This window comes from Petaurus breviceps, unplaced genomic scaffold, assembly GCF_028583685.1.
Source record: "Petaurus breviceps papuanus isolate PSGF00001 unplaced genomic scaffold, PetGlider_PUasm1.0 90491, whole genome shotgun sequence".
NCBI lineage: Eukaryota > Metazoa > Chordata > Mammalia > Diprotodontia > Petauridae > Petaurus > Petaurus breviceps.
The window spans coordinates 191,147-211,318 of NW_027187263.1; the positions used below are offsets into that span (position 1 = coordinate 191,147).

A 20,172-nucleotide genomic window follows, 5' to 3' on the forward strand; every position below is an offset into this window, starting at 1 on the left:
ATCCATTTCATCACCTAGTTTCCATTCCTGGCTGTGGAATGAACACGTTCTCCCAAATGTGGGCAATTCAGTTGTTAACCCCTGCTGATTTGACTGATGTCAGTCTATTCAAAAATTAGTGATATATTAAGATGCTGCTTATGTATCTGGGTTTACCAGAATGTTGTACTTAGGGGAAAGGTCCTTAGGGGTACCCTCTTTCATATTCTCATCCCCTTAACAAACTGTTCTAGGTTCAAGGCACTCTGTGGGTCTTTATACACTCAAAACAACTTCTGAGTAAATAATGATATGTTTAATTTTATTAGGTGACCAAAAGCACAATTACTTCAAAGCAAATGTGCCTAATGAAATAAATAATAGTAAGAACAGTGGTCATTTTCCTTATAAATTTACCTCGTAAATCTGGGGTATACTCTTCCCAAAATACACCCAACACTGTGTGTTTGGATTGGACACACTGGGCAACATTCATAGAGAGTATACACATATAGGGAATGCATATGACCAGTGCATATTTGTGGAAGGTATATAGGAAGGTATTTAATAAATATATTTATTATTATAATAAATATAAATGAATATAAAATGTATATATATATATATTTATTATTATTATAAACAAATGTGGCCAGGACACACCTAGAAAGACAGCTCATACTTCTGATTAGGCAGGGCTGCTGGTGTTTTCTGGTGATGTCATCATGCTATTCTTGCTTGGTATTTATCACTGGTGATCTTTTGGGGGTATGTAGGGTCCACTGGCCAATGCTCCAATTGTCTTATGCTCACTGCTCGGTGCTTGTCTTCTGGGTATCGCTGGAAATTACTTTTCTGACCACATGGTTACCCATCTTTTTTCTGATTCTAGCTTCAAGCTTTAGCTAAAGTTCTCAGCAGACATTCTATTTCTTCCCCATAAGAGAAATGATGAGCTCTGCCACCTTTCTTTTAGCTTAGGGCTCAGAGGCTTATGCTTCAGCTCTTTTTAGGGAAGCAAGTCCTCTACATATGCACTATCAGATTCGAGAAAATTCCTCAACTTTTTTCAGAATGTTGGTTTTAGCTGGCTTTTTCCCTATAGGAGTAGAGTATTTACCTGCAGGGATCAAGATCTTTTAGAAAACAACACAGCTGGTTAGCTTATAATGGTTTTCAGCCTCACCTTCTTGCTTACCAGGAACAAGTTCTTGGTACCAAGTCACTATCTTATTTAGAGTTAGAAAGTCCTAACAATATCCATAGAGATACTGTGACCCTCAAACCCATTTCAGAGTAGGAAAGAGACTATGCCAAAGAAATTCCACAAGAATCAGGTGGGCCTGACACAACATGATTTTCTCTCTGCCCAACATTTTTTGGAAATTTCCTGCAGATGAAAGCGATATGTCTTGGCAAAGAACAAAAACCCTCTAGGTGGAGCCATGTTGAGCCCTCCACTTTAATATTTTCTTCCCATCTTTGTCTTTATTAAAATATTATGTGGCTACCAGCAAGCCATAGGCTTTGAACCACCTTTTAGTTATGCAGCATGGAAAGCATTAATGATGGACCATACCCAACATGATGTAAAAATTATTTAAGATCACTATGTTTTTGGCCAATGAAGGGGAATTATGGGAATATCCTTTTTATAGCCCAGTGAAATAAGATTCACTTAAACTGTACCAACGGATGGCAAAAGTGCCATGAAAAAGAGTCCATGATGAATATATCCTGTGACCTTTTGTATAACCTGACCTCTGTACTTGGTATCCTGAGAGAGTAGTTAGAGGAATTAGTACTGATTGTGGTTCCTAGTGTGAGACAGACCAAGTGGTATAGTTGAAAGAACTTTATTTGGAGTCTAAAGAATTAAGATTGAATCCTGGTTTTGTTGCTTGCTATTTATATTATCTTGGGGAAGTTGCTTTCACTCTATAGGTAACAGTAAAATCAGCGATATGCTGGAGCTACTTAAATTAGCTTGTGAGAGCTTATTATTACATTTTTTTAGTACGATCATTTACACCTCAGACATCTCCAAATGCTGCAAATTTAGGCTTGATTTGCTGTTTAGTTGATGTCTAGACTTAAGAAAGTCATGCAGAAAGAGTTAATACTTCAAATTAAATTTCAAATTGTGTCATGTATATATATCCCCCCCCCCCCACGCCTCCGCTCCGAGAGAACTGATTGTCAAACATTTACTAGCACACTCTTAAGTAAGATGAAGGGGATTATAGTCAATCTATGCTCTAGATCCTATAAGGTGTCATATAAGAACAATGCGTTTGAATTTTCAGTGCATCACAATGATCTCATTCAGGACAGTTAGGGTCATAGGTTTAGTGATTTGTCAGGCAGGAGGACTATATAGATTGCAACAGGATTCTTATGCATCAATTCCCCAGTCAAGGAAAAGAGATCATTCCCTTTCTCTAGCAATACTTTCCCCCTGAAAATGCTATGTTTGTATCCCCAAGTGCTCAGCACAGTACTTGATACATAGTAAGCAGTTAAATGGGAAGCTAGGTGGAACCATATTGCATAGAGGGCTGGGCCTGGAGTGAGGAAGACTCATCTTCCTGAGTTCAAATCTGGCCTTAGACAGTTAATAGTTATGTGACCCTGGGAAAGTCACTTAGCCCTGTTTGCTTCAGTTTCTTCACCTGTAAAATGATCTGGAAAAGGAAATGGCAAACCATCCCAGTATCTTTGCTAAGAAAACTCTGAAAGGGGGTCATGGAGAGTCAGAAAAGTCTGAAATATGACTGAATGAGTACTTAAATTCTTTCTTTAAGGACCAGCTCGTGTCCCATCTCCATCAAGGATTTCTCCTGACTGTCTGGGGGAACAGTGACCTTTCACTCCCCTGGATTCCTTTATTAACATGCAAATGTCTTATCTCCACACATAGGTTGTTAGCTTCTTGCAGGGCTCAGGGCTGTATACCATATCTTCTCTATATTCTCTACAGCATCTAGTATAGAGAACATAATAGGCACTCAATAAATATTTATTGTTTGATTTGAATGAATAAATATTCATTGAATTTTGTGAGGTCACAAAGGCAAGTGTTTGATATAATGGATTTCACCTTATTTATAAAACATGACCCCATTGAATTTATAATATTAGTTTTCATGGAATTACTCACCCTGACACCAAGCTGCCAGACAGTATGAAGGTTCTTGTGGTTGGAATGGATGATGATGTTGTGTCATGATCCCTCAAGATATGTTTCCTTTACTTCGTGTGGCTTTGATTGAGAAAAGTGACTTTATGTAGCAGTCAACCAGTGGCAACAATTTGTAGGGAGAAGGGGCATGGTGGAAAGAGGCATGTTTGTGTGAGGGTAGCCTTCTTTGTGTTATGTCAATGAATTGTTCTTCACAATAAACTATCTCTGTCCATCCAAGGTAGACTAAAACATAGGTTAAGATAAAACATTTTAAAATCCAAATGTGCCTTTTGTCTATTTAGTCTGCTGGAAAGCTTTGGGTTGTTTTAAAAATCTTGCTTATGCAGTGATTGTAGGCTATATCTTAGGAACTCTGTGCACCCAACTGGAAGAGTGAGAGGCATTATCAGAGCCTAAAGTCTGGATATAAAATAACAATAGCACCCTGCAAAACTGAGAAACCATTACTGGTCTTTAATTGATGTAGGGGTCCCCTTCTACTGTAAAGATTCTTCTGCCTTGCATGAATCCACCAGACTCTCTGTAGACCTAAGATCATAAGAAAAGTTCCTTCTCCTCTATCTTGTATGAACATTTTCCCATTTCTCAAATAGTTACCAATGCTGGTGTAGGTAACGCATGAGTGCCTGGACTAATTCAATGGGCTGGTCGTTGTTCCTGAAATAGATGAAGTTGTCATCAGAATAGACTATGTCCTGAGTGCTTAAAAACTCTAGAGGGGGTACAGAATCCCAGAAGTAACTTGGTTTTCATTGTTGGTCGGGAAGGTTTTCTTTCAATCATCACCTTTCTGTTTCTGGATCAGACTTATAGCCCCACAAAGTCCAGTTTTGCAGTAGTTATCACTAAATGTCATATCAAGGGCAGGACAGTCCTAGATTCAGGGCTCTGTTCTGATGATACAGCTGCAACTCCCCATTCTTATTCTGAGCAAATACTTCTGGGGGATTTATTGGAGTAGGGAGAGGAACATACAAATAACCCTTTCTGCCAGTTCTTTTTTTCAGAAGTGACCATGCAACCACCTTTAAGCGAGTGGATCTGCTGGGCTAGAATTTATGCTCTTGGAATTAAGTTAATTGCGGAGTCATATATAATATATGACCAAGGTGGAGTGACTTCAATACCTCAGTAGCACTATATGTGTTAAGTTTTTCCCTATATTGTAGAATACGTCTCCAGAGGATTTCAGCAGTCAGAAGATCTAGGACCCAAATACTGCTTGCGTAGTGCTTCACACACAGGAAGCACTCAAAAAGTATATGAATTAATGAATCAGTATAAAATCTCTTGGCTTATCATGATTTATGTTCTAAAACACTGCTAGATTAGATAAAATTTCAAGGCACATATAACTGAAAAATCCTGATGAAAAGATCTAGAAATGATAAATTAAAAATGTAAAAGATGCATAATGATGGACATTTTAGGATGTGGTCAGTTAAAGTGAAGCACAAGTTCTCTTAAAATTTTTATTTATTTAACTTTTAATTTATTGAATAAAACAAGCATTTCCATAACACAGTATAATTTTTAAAAAATGATTGCACAGGAAATTGCAAATCGATTATGTGCTACTTGCTATTCCTTTTAAATATATAATGAAGTTATGTAAATTTTTCCCCTTTTTTCTTCCCTTCCCTTGCCCTAGAATGGCTACCATTAGACACCAAAGTGCACATGCACGCGCGCGCACACACACACACACACACACAGAAAATCATTCTATACATACTTCTATTTATCAGTTCTTTCTCTGGATGCTGATAGCATTTTTCTTCATTCATCCTTTGTAGTTAACTTGGGTATATATGATAGTCAAAATTACTTCTTCACTCAAAATTGTTCTTAAAACAATATTGCTGTTATTGTATATAATGTTTCCTTGGTTCTGCTCACTTTGCTCTTAATTATTTCATGCAAGTCAATCCATGTTTTTCTAATATCATTGAGCTCATCACTTCTTATAGCACAGTAGTATTCCATCACAATTATATACTACAACTTGTTGAACAATTTGCCCAATTGATGGGTATCCTCACAATTTCCAGTTCTTTGCCACCACAAAGAGAGCTGCTACAAATATTTTTAGAACATATAGATTCTTTTCCTTTTCCCCTAATCATCTTTGGAAATAGAGCTAGTACCTGTATTGCTGGGTCCAAGGGTATAAGGCAGTTTAATAATACTGGGCATAATTCCAGATTCCTCTCCAAAATGATGGGATCAGTTCATAATTCTACCAACAATGAATCAATGTCCCAATTTTTCTACATCCCTTCCAACATTTGTCACTTCCCCCTTCAATCATTTTAGCCAATGCAATAGGTATAAAATGATATCTCAAAGTTGTATTAATTTGCATTTCTCTAATCAATAATAATTTAGAGTTATTTTTATATGACTATAAATTATTTTGATTTCTTCATTGTAAAACTACTTATTCCTATCCTTTGACCACTTATCAATTGAGGAATGGTTTACATTTTCATAGATTTTATAAAGTTCTCTATATGTTTGAGACATGAGACTTTTATCTCAGAAACTGTCTATAAAATTTCTCCCCTCTGCCCCCCCCACACAATTTTCTGCTTTCCTTCTGCTCCTGGCTACATTTGTTTTATTTGTACAGAAACTTTTTAGTTTAATATAATCAAAATTATTCATTTTATACTTCACTCTGCTCTCTGTCAATTGTTTATTCATAAAATGTTTACTTATCCATAGCTCTCATAAGTAATATATTCCATGTTCTTCATTAAAAAAATTATCTCTATATTATGTATATTATGGTCATGTATCCATTTTGACCTTATCTTGGTACATGGTATAAGATAAGTGATCTATGCCCAATTTCTGCCACATTACTTTTCAGCTTTCCCAACAATTTTTACCAAATAATGAATTCTTAACCCAAAATCTTAAGTATTTACATTTCTCAAATATAAGGTTACTACATTCATCTGCTACTGTAAATTGTATACCTACTCTGTTCCATTTCTCTACCTTTATACTTCTTAGCCAGTACCAGATAGTCCTGATAATTACTGCCTTATAATATAGTTTATGATCTGGCACTACTAAGCCTCCTTCTTTTACATTTTGAAAAATTATTTCCTTTGATATTCTTGACTTTTTTGTTCCTCTAAATGAATTTTGTTATTATTTTTTCTAATTCAGTAAAATATTTTTTTTGGTAATTTTATTGGGATGACATTGAATATGTAAATGTTGAGGCAAAATTATCATTTTTATTATACTGACCCTGCCTACCCATGAACAATTAATATTTATCCAATTGTTCAAATATGATTTTATTTGTATAAAAAGGTTTTCAAAAATAATTTTGTTTACATAGTTCATGCGTTTGCTTTTGGCAGATGTTCTCCCAGGTATTTTATACTGTACAGGTTCTTAATGTCCATTTCAAGCAACAAATACAACACCACTAATGAGTTCTCCAAGGAGTGTGTCCTTTTGAAATAGCTAAATTTGGATGCACTGAAGTTTGCTGTATCTCTAGGAAAGAAATTCTTAACCTTTTTGTGTGTCATTGATTGTTTTGGCAGTCTGGTGAAGATTATAGACTCCTCAAAAATCATGAAAAGGAAGCCAACAAATTTTCATGGATTATTTTGTGTATCATACCACATCTTTATGGTCACTGAGAGGTTTGGAAAATGCAAAATCCTCACTGTGTCTAGTGTATAGTGCTTTTAAAAGATATGTATCAATAGAAAAATTGTATCTTTTATTAAGAAATTATAAGTTTCTTAAAAGAAAGTTTCTATTGAGTATGTTAATATAATACAAGATTCTATGCAGAGTTGTATCTAAGGCAAGATGATTGGGTCTTTGCCCCAAGACCTCCATTTTACAGGATATTATAGCACTTACAGAAACCCAGACACAATAGAATTTGGCAAGAAGTAATTCAAAGCTACCAGGTGGTCTACTGGGGTGATCTCCTACCCCACACTATTTCCTTTCCCATACCACTTACTTTCCCAGCAATGGTTTTGCAATGGTGTTCTAGGATCCATGTCTCTCTACCACAAGGTAGTGTCCACCTGCAAAGTTAAGGCACATTTTATTCTATTTGCCTTGGGCACAAAAATTCTTAGTTGTATCTTTGTTTCTATGGAAGCCCCAACTACAAATACTTACTTCAATTCTCTGAAGTTTAATATCAAGGGAAATTTAAAATAAGGAGATATGGCACACTTACGGTTTTGTCAAGTGTCATTCATTTCAACAAACAATATGTGTCTACCACTTGCAAAACATTATATGCTGAGGGATACAAAAGATGAAATGGTCTACACTTTCATGAAGCATATGTTCTACTGAGGAATACAGTATCACACAATTAAGTGAATACAAAGTATATACAAAAATGCAAGTGATTTTGTGGAGAAAATTCTAACAACTGGGAGAAGGATCAGAAAAGGCACCCCAAATAAAGGAAGTGGCACCTATGCTGTCCTTAAAGGAAACTTGGAATATTACTAGGTGACAGTGAGGAAGGGGTTCATTCTAGACACATCAAAACATTTATACTTCTATTAGTATATTGTATTATACTATATTAATATTATACTATAGTATAATATTATATTATACTGATAATAATATATATATCAAAGTACAATTATATGAGATGAAAAGACAACAATTAGCAGGTCACTTTGAATAAATTGGAGAGTATATGAAGGGGAGTAATATGAAATAAGCCTAGAAAGATAAGAGGGATTATAGATGGATTTAAATATCAGGATGAGGGGTTTGCATTTTATTCTCATAGACGATAGGTAGACACTAAAGGTTTTTGATGATGGGATTAGAGGTTGGCACAATCAGTTCTTTGTTTTAAGGATTTCAATTTGGCAGTTGCATGGAAGATAATTGGAGATAGACATATTGGAGGTTGGAAGAACAATTAGAAGGCTGTTGATACAGTCTGGGTGGGAGAGGATGAAGACTTGAAGTAGCACAGAGAGTCTGTGGGTAGCAAAGATAAAATGGATTAATGAGAAGTTGCAGTGGTAGGATTAATAATCTTTGGTAATCGATTTAATATAGAGTTGAGGGAGACAGAAGAGTCAAGATGAGTCCAATATTGCAAACTTGAATGACTAGAAGAATGGCATTGCTCTCAACAGCAAAAGGGAAATTTGGAGGAGTAGTGTTAATTTGGATTTAAGATTGGGATAAAGACTGGACTCCTCTCAGCAATGCAAGGTTATAAGACAACTCCAAAAGACAGAGTCAAGGTGGGGGAGTAGAAACAGGACTTCCTCATGGCTCCGGCTTGCACATTCTCCAATTCATGTAAAAAAATTACTCTAGACAAACTTTGGAGCTACAGAACCCACAAAATGACAGAGAGAAGCTAGCCTTCTGCTGAATACAGTTCATCAGGTCAGATGAAGGGGCCAGCGCAGTGCTCTGGGAGCTGAGTCCAGTCCCTTGAGAGCCCGAGGTTTTAGCATCAGGGCGACCACAACCAGCTACTGGCTGGAGGGAATTCAGATCAGATCAGCAGCTGTGGCAGTTTCCAGAATTATCAACACATAGATGCTAAGGACAAAGTGAGAGGTCAGTGCAGTGTGGACTTTGGGTTCTGGTAGTTTGGGAGTGCGATCTGGCCTTTACCCCCTAGAAGGAGAAGCTGATGAGCACCATGTGGCAGTTTCAGCTCCTGGTTTGCAGATTATAGGGGGACCAAGCTACCAGTTTGAGGGGTAATCACTCTTGCTTTAACCTGCTTGGATTTGGATCACTGTCTAGGGTGGGGGTCCTGGGGTACATGATGCAGTTTGCCAGAACATGTGGAGGCTCTGAGAGGGCACCCAGCTAACAGCTCCAGCAGCTGCAAAAACCTCAGCAATTGGGACAAAGCTCCCCTGTCTGGTAGCAGAGTCCTACTGTGGCAAAAAGCTCAAAAGTCAAGTAATTGAGTGGCAACATAAGCAAGGAAATGAAGCAAAGCAAGCAGAGCAATCCAACTTTACACTCCTAGTTTGGGGACAAAAAGGATCAAAGAATGGAACAGGAGGAAGACAGTGAAGTCAGAACTCCTGCACCAAAAGCTTCCAAGGAAAATACAAGCTGGTTACAGGCCACAGAAGACCTTCTTAAGAAGCAAATAAGAAAAGTTGAGGAAAAATTGGGAAGAGAAATGAGAACAATGGAGGAAAATTATGAAATGAGAGTCAACAACCTGACTGAAGAAAGTAACCCCCTAAAAATAGACTAACTCAAATGGCAAAAGAGGCTCAAAAAGGCAATGAGAAGAAGAATGCCTTAAAAAGATGAATTTGTCAGATGGAAAAAGAATCTCAAAATCTCACTGAAGAGAACAATTCATTCAGAATTAGATTGGAGCAAATGGAAGCTAGTGACTTTATGAGAAATCAAGATACTATTAAACAGATCCAAACAAATGAAAAAATAGAAGGCAATGTGAAATATCTCATTGGGAAAACCACTGACCTGGAAAATTGATCCAGGAGAGATAATTTAAAAAATTATCTATCTATCCATGAATCCATCTATCTATCTATCTATCTATCTATCTATCTATCTATCTATCTATCTATCTATCTATCTATCATCTATCCATCCATCCATCCATCCATCTATCTATCTATCTATCTATCTATCTATCTATCTATCTATCTATCCATCCATCCTTCTATCTCTCTCTCTCTACCTACCTATCTTTCTATGAATTTATCTATCTATCATATATCTATCTACCAATCTATCTATCTATCTATCTATCTATCTATCTATCTATCTATCTATCTATCTATCGGTCAGGTACTTTGGATAGACAGTGTTCTGGGCCCAGACTTAAATTCTAGGAGGAAATTGTCTTGTACTACATGGGAAAAAATGCAGGGCTTGTAATTATTAATCTATTTTGCTATAAAAGCCTATTCCTTTAGGCCCACTATCCTCTCTGTCATGCTATATGCTCACAAATCACTAATAACCATAGTCCCAGTAGGATAAAAATTATCGATGATTTTAAAGTCAATGAAAATGTACATGGAAGCAGACTGCAGTATCTTACCAACAACATACACAAAAATAGGTAGAGAGAGCATCAAGGATATGTATGACTGGAAAAGGAAAAAGACCAGTCACGAAGCAAACTTTGAGACAATGGCTGGTTAGTCAAATGTTATTATACACTGTCATATTTAAGATATTAAAATAATTAGGGACAGGCATCTATCCTTTTTTTAAGTGGATTTTTTATAATGAATTTTTGGAAAGACAGACAAGCATTATGCAGGACAGAAAGCTATGGATGAGTTTCCATTTCCCTTTAGGAAAGAGTACTCACAGAGATGTTATCATAGCTCTATCTGAATATTTAAGTAAATGTTTGTTCCACACTTTCGTGTTTTTTGGGAGACAACTTTTACTACTAATAAACTCTAAATTATAAACAATAGAACTGGGAGCTAGGGCCAAAATGGGGCTAATCATTAAATGATTTTCTTGCAAAGAAATAAAGCTTAAGAAAATGTGAGGATTCTTGGTAATGAGAGATGAAAAGGCTTTTGTCTCTCTTAAAAGCCATGGTTCCATTTATAGAGTTAATTGATTTTAAATGCCTTAAGATTATTTATTTACTATGCAATGTGAAGTTATTTAATGATAACTTTCACACTCAAAGTGTGTAATTATTAGTAGCTGCTATTGGAATTTAAGAGGAAAGAGTTTGTTTATCCTGAAATATATTATTTCCTGGCTAGAGCTTCCTTCTTCATTATACATACATAGATTTTTCCAGTAGTGACCCTGTAGTTAATTACACATGTAGAATGATGATGTCATGAGACTGTTTTATTAATGATACTCTTTTTAGATTGCTTACAGAGGGTTTTTGGTAATAGATTTTCTCTGCACTCAAGAAGATTACAATATAAATTCAGGTTCACTTGGCGAAAGAGAGGAAAAAAGGAATAAGGGAGCTTAAAGTATCAGAAGAAACATCACAGAAAGAATGATACATAATTATCTTTAAATATTACTGAGGGTAGAGCAAGCAAAATTGAGGTGAAAGTCTGAATAAAGATGGGTACTCTTTCAACTGTGACATTCTGCTCTCCAAGAATCTTAAAGATAGAGAACACATGGTTGGGTTGCAAACTGTACAATTGGAGGGAGCAAACACACTGATGAAACAAGACATCCATGGGAATACCAAACTTGAAGCACAATATCAATAATAGCTGAACCCTGCCAAGCAAGTCAATAATCATAACATATTTCAGGGAATGGTTTGCCTCAGGACACTAAACAGTTTACTCAGAGAATGGATTTTCTTACCTTTGATTTCAGGTCCAAGAAAAGTAAGCAGAGAGGAAAGCAAGCAAGCAGGCCCCCAACCCTGGGATTACATGTCAAAGGTCCCTTGCCCTCTGGGCACTTTAGAGGACCCTGCCTATCAGAGGTAAGAAAATTAAGATAAAAATGAAAATTTGCAAAATAAAACAAAATAATTAGGAGTAACCTGCACAACCAAGTAAATGCTACCTTTTAAAAATATATATTGTACAGGATATTGGAATGTCTAATTGACCTGGTATAAAGGTAATGACATTTTGAAGATCTTCCCTGCCCCTTAATAGACCTAAGGATATTTGAAGATCTTCCCTGCCCCTAATAGGCTGAATGTAATCACATGGAACCTATGGTGGGAGGAGTTTGCTGAACGGGTGGAGCAGAGCGTAGAGGAAGTTTTGACTCAGAGCAGTTAGCATGGTGGGAGAGAGAGGACACAAGCAAAGAGACAGCTAGGTTTCTGAGTGTTTGTGGGGAAGGTTAAGGGATAGGGTGGCTTCCTGCTGTGTTATGGTGTATTAACTTCTTTGTTGTTATGATGGATTTGACTTTCTGGTGTTGGGATTTGGCTTTCTGGTGTCTGAATAAATGTTTTGCTTCTGTCTTCCATATGAAGCTTCTGTTATATTTTGTGATTCTGAATTATGCCAGCATAATCATAGTCACTGTTGGTGCTGTGACTACTGTGTTGGCGTTACACCTGGATAATGTGATATGAAGACACATAGTGGCAGAACATGGGAGTGGAAGAAGCTTCTAATTTTGAACTGAGATGGGTGGTTGCCAGATTTGTGTTTAGCAAGCTAAGGTGTGGATGGGGGGGGGGGCGGTGGAGTGGTCAGTATGTAGGGCATCTCTACTCCTAGCTTCTTCAGGAGAGTGGTTGCTGTTTGTCCTGGTGATTTTAACTTAGCCCCTTTCTCAGTTAGAGGGAGAGATGGGAGTGGGGTGGAGGAAAACCTTGCACTTCTGGGGAACTTTCTGACTGGGTTGGACTGGACTTAGCCCCCAACTAGCTCACCCAGCTTTAGGGCAGATTAGAGGCAGAGCCCTGGGTTAAGATCATGTATTGGGAAGTTGCAGGATTTTTCCAGCCATCCCCTGAGTCATGCATGTAGTCTGGCAGGCTGCCTCACCTAATTTGGCTTCCTCAGAAGATTCCCAAAGTCCTCTATTTGGCCAAAGGCCAATCTTCTTTGGATCTTTTTTCCAGCAGCAAGATGGAGTTAAGTGCTGGAGGGGTTCATAAATATCACTCTCCCACTCCCCTTTTCCTCCCACTCCCAAACACTATGTGATAAGACCACATCTACAATGAAGAAAGAATAACAGTAACAGCTATCATTTACATAGCACTTTAAGATTTGCAAAGCACTTTACATGTTATTTCATTTAATCCTCATGTCAATCCTGGGAGGAAGGTGTTATTATTATTCCTATTTTATAGATAAGGAAATTATGGATAAGTGAGGTTAAGTCACTTGCCTAGAATTATACAGGCAGTAGGCATCTAAGCAGGATTTGAATTTAGGTGGTGTTGTTCATTCATTTGAGTTGAGTTCAACTCTTTATGGCCCCTTTTAGAGTTTTCTTGGCAAAGATATTGGAGTTGTTTGCCATTTCCTTCTCCAACTAATTTAAGATAAAAATGAAAATTTGCAAAATAAAACAAAATAACTAGGAGTAACCTGCACAACCAAGTAAATGCTACCTTTTAAAAATATATATTGTACAGGATATTGGAATGTCTAATTGACCTGGTATAAAGGTAATGACATTTTGAAGATCTTCCCTGCCCCTTAATAGACCTAAGATGAGGAAACTGAGGCAAACTATGTTAAGTGACTTGCACAGGGTCACAGAGCTACAGTTTTCTCTCCATTAAGTCATCTTGACTAGACATCTCAAACTCTGCCTTTGAACCTTCAAAAATAATCAGTTTGGATTTGGAAACACACTTTTTCATTTTCTGTTGCTTTATAGGTGGAGTACCAGAAGTAGTGGGTATAATCTGCAAGGAACATTTCAGCTCTGTATAAGGAGTTATACAAAGGCAGGTTGGCTCAGAGCAGACTGGCTCCTGACACATCCAGCTGTGTGACCATGGGAGAATCAGGTAAACTCAGTGTCCCAGGACAGTGCTTTCCAAATTATTTTGACAGTATATGCCTATCAGAAAAACATTGTGTTTGTTTTTAATTCACATGCATGTAATTCTGTACTAATAGGTTGCATTATGGCATACACAGAAATAGACATGAAAAAGAAGATAAAGGTGAAATAGACACTTTTCCAATATTTTGCTTCTTTTTTAATAATACAAAATTTTTGGGGGTGGCTAGGTGGCACAATGAATAGAGCACCAGCCCTGGAGTGAGGAGGACCTGAGTTTAAATCCGGCCTCAGACATTTAACACTTACTAGCCATGTGACCTTGGGCAAGTCACTTAACCCCAATAGCCCTGCCTTCCCCCCTCCAAAAAGGACCAACCCCTCTCCCCCAGCAATACAAAACTTTTGCTCTCATTAAGATATTGTTAATGAGAACTGTGATTATATCTACTTTATTATTTTCTTGAAAAACTTCATGTATGTCCTGGAAGATAAGGTACACTTATTAATAATATTAATAACAATTATTATTAATAATAATTATAAAACTATTAATAATAAATTAATTACTCAGTGAATTTGATTGATGTAATTAAGCAAGCATATACAATTTTTAAATGGAATCACTGGAAGATACACAAGACAACACTCAATAGTAGGTTACAAGTTAGTTAACATTTTTATATTAATCAGAGCAATCACTTTCTTTTTGGAGGGGGAAGGGTAGGACAATTGGGGTTAAGTGACTTGCCCAAGGTCACACAGCTAGTATGTGTGTCAAGTGTCTGAGGTTGGATTTGAACCCAGGTCCTCCTGACTCCAGAGCCAGTGCTCTATTCACTGCGCCACCTAGCCCTGCCTAGAGCAATCACTTTTCGATAGGGAGAGGGAGAATAAACATTTATATAACACCTACTGTGTGTCAGACATGGTAGCAAGAATTTTTTACAGATGTTATTGCATTTGATCCTTAGAACACACCTGTGAGGGAGATGCTATTATTACCCCCATTTTACAATTGAGAAAGCTGAGACAAACAGAGGTTAAATAACTTGCTTAGTATCACACAGCTGGTACACATCTGAGGCAGGATTTGAACTCAGGTTTTCCTAACTCCAGACCCAGCACTCTATCCATTACATCACCAACTGCCTCTAATAATAGGCAAGCAACTGAAGCCTCACTGCTATAGAGAGCTCTGTGCTAAGAAAGTTCCCTCTACCCATGCAGGCCTGCATCTTCTCTGTAATATACAGACTTAGTTACTTAAAGTACTGAGAGATTGTGACTTGCCCAGGGTCACCCTGCCTGTGTATGTCAGAGGTAGGATTAGAAATCCAGGTCTTTCTGGCTCCAAGGCCAGCTCTCTATGCACTATTCTCGTCATTCAGTTGTTTTCAGTCATGTCCTATTCTTCGTGACCCCTTTTGGAGTTTTCTTGGGTTTGCCATTTCATTCTCCAGCTCATTTTATAGATGAGAAAACTAAGGCAAACAGTGTTAAGTGACTTGCCCAGGATTACAAGGTTAGCAAGTGTCTGAGGCCAGATTTGAACTCAAGAAGATGTCTTCTTCACTCTACCACAGCTGCCCCATTTACTATTCTACACTGCCACTTATAATTTTTTTTTTTACTGCTTTTTATAGTTTTTCTCTTTCTGTGGAGTTTTCATTCCAGATTTTATTTGAAATTGAATATTGCTATTATTACATATTGTTTGCATAACTAGTTTTTTTTTTTTATATAAGCAATTGGGGTTAAGTAACTTGCTCAAGGTTACACGGCCAGTTATTTCTGGGTGTGGTGCTGAGTATCTGAGCCCGGATTTGATCCAGGTCATTCCAACACTGGAGCCGGTGCTCTTACTCGCTGAGCCACCTGGCCACCCCTTGCATAACTAGTTTTATGCAATTATTTTCCAGTCAGAGAAGACTAGGAGCTATTCTCCCAAACTCCGGTAGCTCCTGCCCTTGTGTGTTTATCCAGTGAACCTGGAACACCCTCTCTTCACCTCAAGCCTGTCAAAAGCCTTCTTTTCCCTGAAGGTTAAGCTGAGGTACCACCTCTTTCTGACCTTCCTACCTCTAAGTCCTCCCTAGCCTACATTTTTTCTTGAGTTTTTGTATCTTGATCTTGCGCTCATCACAACCTAATTGATATTACAGTTATTTGTAGATATGTCATATCTTGTCAACTCTATAACGGCGGGCAGGGACTTCAACAGTGTCAATGTCTTCAATAAACATGTGTCTAAGAGCCTGCTAGGTGTCAAGTATTGAACTATGTCCCAGAGATCCTAATATAAAAGGCAGTGCCTGTCCTCAAGTAGGTTACATTTTTATCAAGGAGAGGCAGCATGTTCACAGATGAGTAAATACAGATTATGTAAAAAAAATAAATACCCAGAGATTTGGAGGGAAGGTGGGGGTTAACATAACAACTGAGAGAATCAGGACAACTTCTTGAAGGAGGTGGCATCTGAGGGTTAAAGGATATGAAGGGTTTCAAGAAGTAGAGGTATGACAGGGAGAAAATGCCAGGCCTCGAGGGACTGACTGCCTGTGCAAAACACAAAGGAGAAAGGATGCTGTGTATGGGGAACAGTAAATGTGGTTGGAGCCATTTACTGCAGGAGTAAAAGGACTGTGTAATTAGACTGGAAAGATGGGCTGGAACCAAATTATGAAGGGCTTTATATGCCAAAAAGAGGTCTTTATATTTGATCCTGAAGGCAGTGAAGAGCCACAAAAGCTTCATGAGGAAAGGAATGATGTGGTCAGGCTGGTACTTTGAGTATCAATTTAGCATCTCTATGAAGGATGAATTGGAAAAGGGAAGAGCTAGATGTAAATAATCCTAGCAAGCGGGGATGAGAGTCTAGACTAGTAATTCAGACAGTCATTTCAGCTCTATACTGTTGTTCAGTGTTTTAAATCACCATACTTCTAATGAGAAGGTGCATGTTGTAAGCTAATGATTCCATACCTTCATCGACAAATTTTTATACCTCATATAAGCCCATGAATTCTATAATATGTGTTTAATCAAATTATTTACATAGACAGGGGCCCTGAAAGAAATATTTTCCTGGGACCTCATGTATCCTACAAGTGGACCTATGCTTATAATAATAAGTAATAATGTTTTCTTCTACTTGGGAGCTCATTGCCCTCCATAGGTATACAAAGAAAGATGTGTGTGTGTGTGTGTATGTGTGTAGAATTATGCCCATGAGGTGCTGGGGAAAAGCAAATACTCCTTCATAAAAGGTAATTTATGTTAAATGACTAAATAAAGCTTCACTATTAGTCACTGGGCCTCTGAAAATGGGAGAGTCACAGTCAGTAGATACTTGAACTGATGGCAGAGAAAAGACTTCTCCATCCTTTCAAAGTGTGTGTGTGTGTGTGTGTGTGTTTTTTGGGGGGAAGAAGTGTAACAGGCCTGCTCCTGAAAGAGTGAGGCCAGGGCAACCATGTTATACTTAGAAGGTGGCCAGACTTGTGGCTGCATGACTGACCTTTGTGGGTTGCCAAGCTTGGCACTAGCCCTCCTCTCACTTCTCCACATCTCCCCACCCCATACCTACACTTAGCTTGGTGAGTGGCATCTGCTAATGTGGGCAGATCTGGACAAGTAATAGATACATTTCAACATCAGCCCCTGAAACCTGCATTTCTGAATGTGTCCCTGGTTGCCCCTGTCACCATGGTACTGCTGCCACCACTGCTCTGGTTTCCAACAGCATAAATGTGTCAGAGGCCAGAGATATGACAAAACTGAGCTGGATGAGCAGGCTCATTTACTCAGCCACAGGATTTTAAACAATGAGAAAGCAAAGGCAAATCTAATTCTCTTTTATGAAAAAAGAATGAGTTTTCTTCTTGTGCATGTTTAAGAGCCTTTCCTTGCATGCATTTAAAAATGTTTTTTATTTGCTTCATTAAATATTTCCTAGTTTCATGTACATTTTAAAAAACATTCACTTTTTGAAATTTTGAGTTCCAAATTCTCTCCCACCATTCTGCCTCTCCCCCACCCCTTGAGAAGGTATGCAATATGACATGAACTACAAATGTGAAGTCATGTTTCCATAATAACCATGTTGAAAAAGAAAGCACATACATATAAAAAAAGAAAAATAAAGAAAGTTTAAAAAAAAGTATGATTCAATTTGCACTTAGAGTTTATCAGTTCACTCTCTGAAGTGTATAGTATGTTTCATCATGGGTCCTTTGGAATTGGATTGGATCACTGTCTTGATCAGAAAAGTTAAATCTTTCACAGTTGATCATTGTTACAATATTGTTGCTACCACGTAAAATGTTCTCGTGATTTTGCTCACTTCACTTTGTATCAATGCATATGAGTCTTCCCAAGTTTTTCTGAAACCATCCTGCTCATCATTTATTATAGAAGACTAGTATTCATTCTATCACAACCATATACCACAACTTATTCAGCTATTCCCCATTTGATGGACATCCTCTCAATTTCTAATTCTTTGCCACCAAAAAAAAAAAAAGAGCTGCTATAAATATTTTTGTACAAATTAGGTCATTTTCCTTTTTCTTTGGTCTCTTTGGGATACAGACTTAATAGTGCTGGGTCATAGGTTATGCAATTTTATACCCCCTTGGGCTTAGTTGCAAATTTTTCTGCAGAATTCTTCAATTAGTCCACAACTCCACCAACAATGCATTAGTGTACCCATCTTTCCACATTCCCTCCAGCATTTGTCATTTTCATTTTCTGTCATTATAGATATGAGGTGGTATCTCAGAGTTGTTTTAATTTGCACTTCTCCAATCAGTAGCCATTTAGAGCATTTTTATGTGGTTATTGATAGCTTTGATTTCTTATTCTGAAAACAGCCTGTTCGTATTCTTTGACCATTTATCAATTTCTGAATATTTGTATCATTTTCTTGAGGACTCAAGAGTTTCTATAGTTGAGACTTTTCAAATGCATAAAGTTCTCTCATTTTTTTTGGTTGCTTATCTGCTTGCTTTCCAACACAGCATTTATGAAATGTTGTTGCTAGGTCTTTGATGTCTCATTTGAGTTTTATCCAGGGCTCCCCAGCCACTTGTCCATGCTCTATTTAGTAACTGGTATGGTGCCCATTTATTAGTGTAGTCCTCTCTCATTTTTGTCCAGTGTAATCTACCAGTTATCAGATTTATGGTTTGCTAGTGTCTTCATTGGTTTCTTCTTTCTTTCCTTATGAAATTTATCTAAATTATTTTAAGCTTATAAAATCTTTACAACTTTTCTTCCAGTCAGCTGTACCTTTGATTATTCTTTACATTCCATCATATCCTTATGCCAAGTTCCTTTTGTCTCCCATTACCCACATTGTACTCACTTAGTGGACCCTCCTGAACATCCTTTTGTAAGAAGCTGATCCAAGCCCATTAAGCTGTCCAGAAGAAGCACTTAATATGTAATGATTATTCTATGTTAACTAGGTCATTTATTCTAATTATTTAAGATATAGTCTATGGATATTCCATGGCATTCAATAATTTAATTAAACTTTCCAAACATTTTCCGAGTACTTACTGTGTGCAGAGAATTTTGCTAGGGATTGAGAGAGAGGCAAAGTTCAGATAAGGTTTAGTCCCTTCTGTTTTTCTCCTCTTCTTTTTCTTCATTACTGTCATCAATCGAGCTGATATTTATAGACCCCTTTAAGGCAGGGGTTCTTAACCTGAGGTCCAAAAACTAAAAAAATATATATATCTTGATAATTGCATTTCAATATAATTAGTTTCTTTCATAATCCTATGTACATTTTTTTAAAGCATTTTAAAACATTCTGAGAAGAGGTCTATAGACTTCACCAGATTGCCAAGGAGAGTGGGGTCCATGACACAAAGAAGAGTGCTTTTTTCACATTGGCCCTGTGATGTTTGATAGTATACAATCTAGTAGAAGAAGAATGTAACCACAAACATATATCTATATTACAAAATAATTCTTGCTAAGTACATAAGAGAGGAACAATAGAGTGCTAATTTGAGGGAAGGGGAGAGGCAGCAATGCAGACTTCTTGAAGGAAGTGGAATTTGTAGAATAGGTAGTTCATGTATTTTTTTGTGGAATTTGACAGCTGTGGAACAGCAACAATGACAACAACAACAACTTGCATCTGGTCAAAGGAAGCCATGTGTTGCATAGCTTCTGTCTCAAAGAGTGAGCAGTGGGCAGTGCAATGGTTTTGCAAGGGAGGCCCTTTGTTACAGAAAGACCAATACTACTGAAGGACCATAAAGTACATCATGAAATAAGGTGTGGTATATTTGAATTTTGTGCATGTTCTGATTGTTATCTGTATTCTTATTTCAATTCTGCAAACATTCTTTAATATTAAAATCCTGAAGCAATCCCTACTTTTTGATTATATTAAATTAATTTTTTTTTGCACAAACAAAACCAATGCAACCAGGATTAGACATAAAGCAGAAAGGTAGGAATTTTTAATAGCAAGTGTCTCTGACAAGGTCTTC

General features: G+C 37.3%; 1 long non-coding RNA gene across 1 annotated transcript in view; it reads left to right on the forward strand.

Annotated features, from left to right (window-relative positions):
* LOC138141780 (uncharacterized) overlaps window positions 1-20,172 on the forward strand; it is a 65,031-nt gene that overhangs the window by 24,554 nt on the left and 20,305 nt on the right. Inside the window, exons 2-3 of the long non-coding RNA XR_011163255.1 lie at window positions 11,546-11,657; window positions 13,532-13,664. This is a non-coding gene — a long non-coding RNA (uncharacterized lncRNA). The remainder of the gene's footprint in view (window positions 1-11,545; window positions 11,658-13,531; window positions 13,665-20,172) is intronic.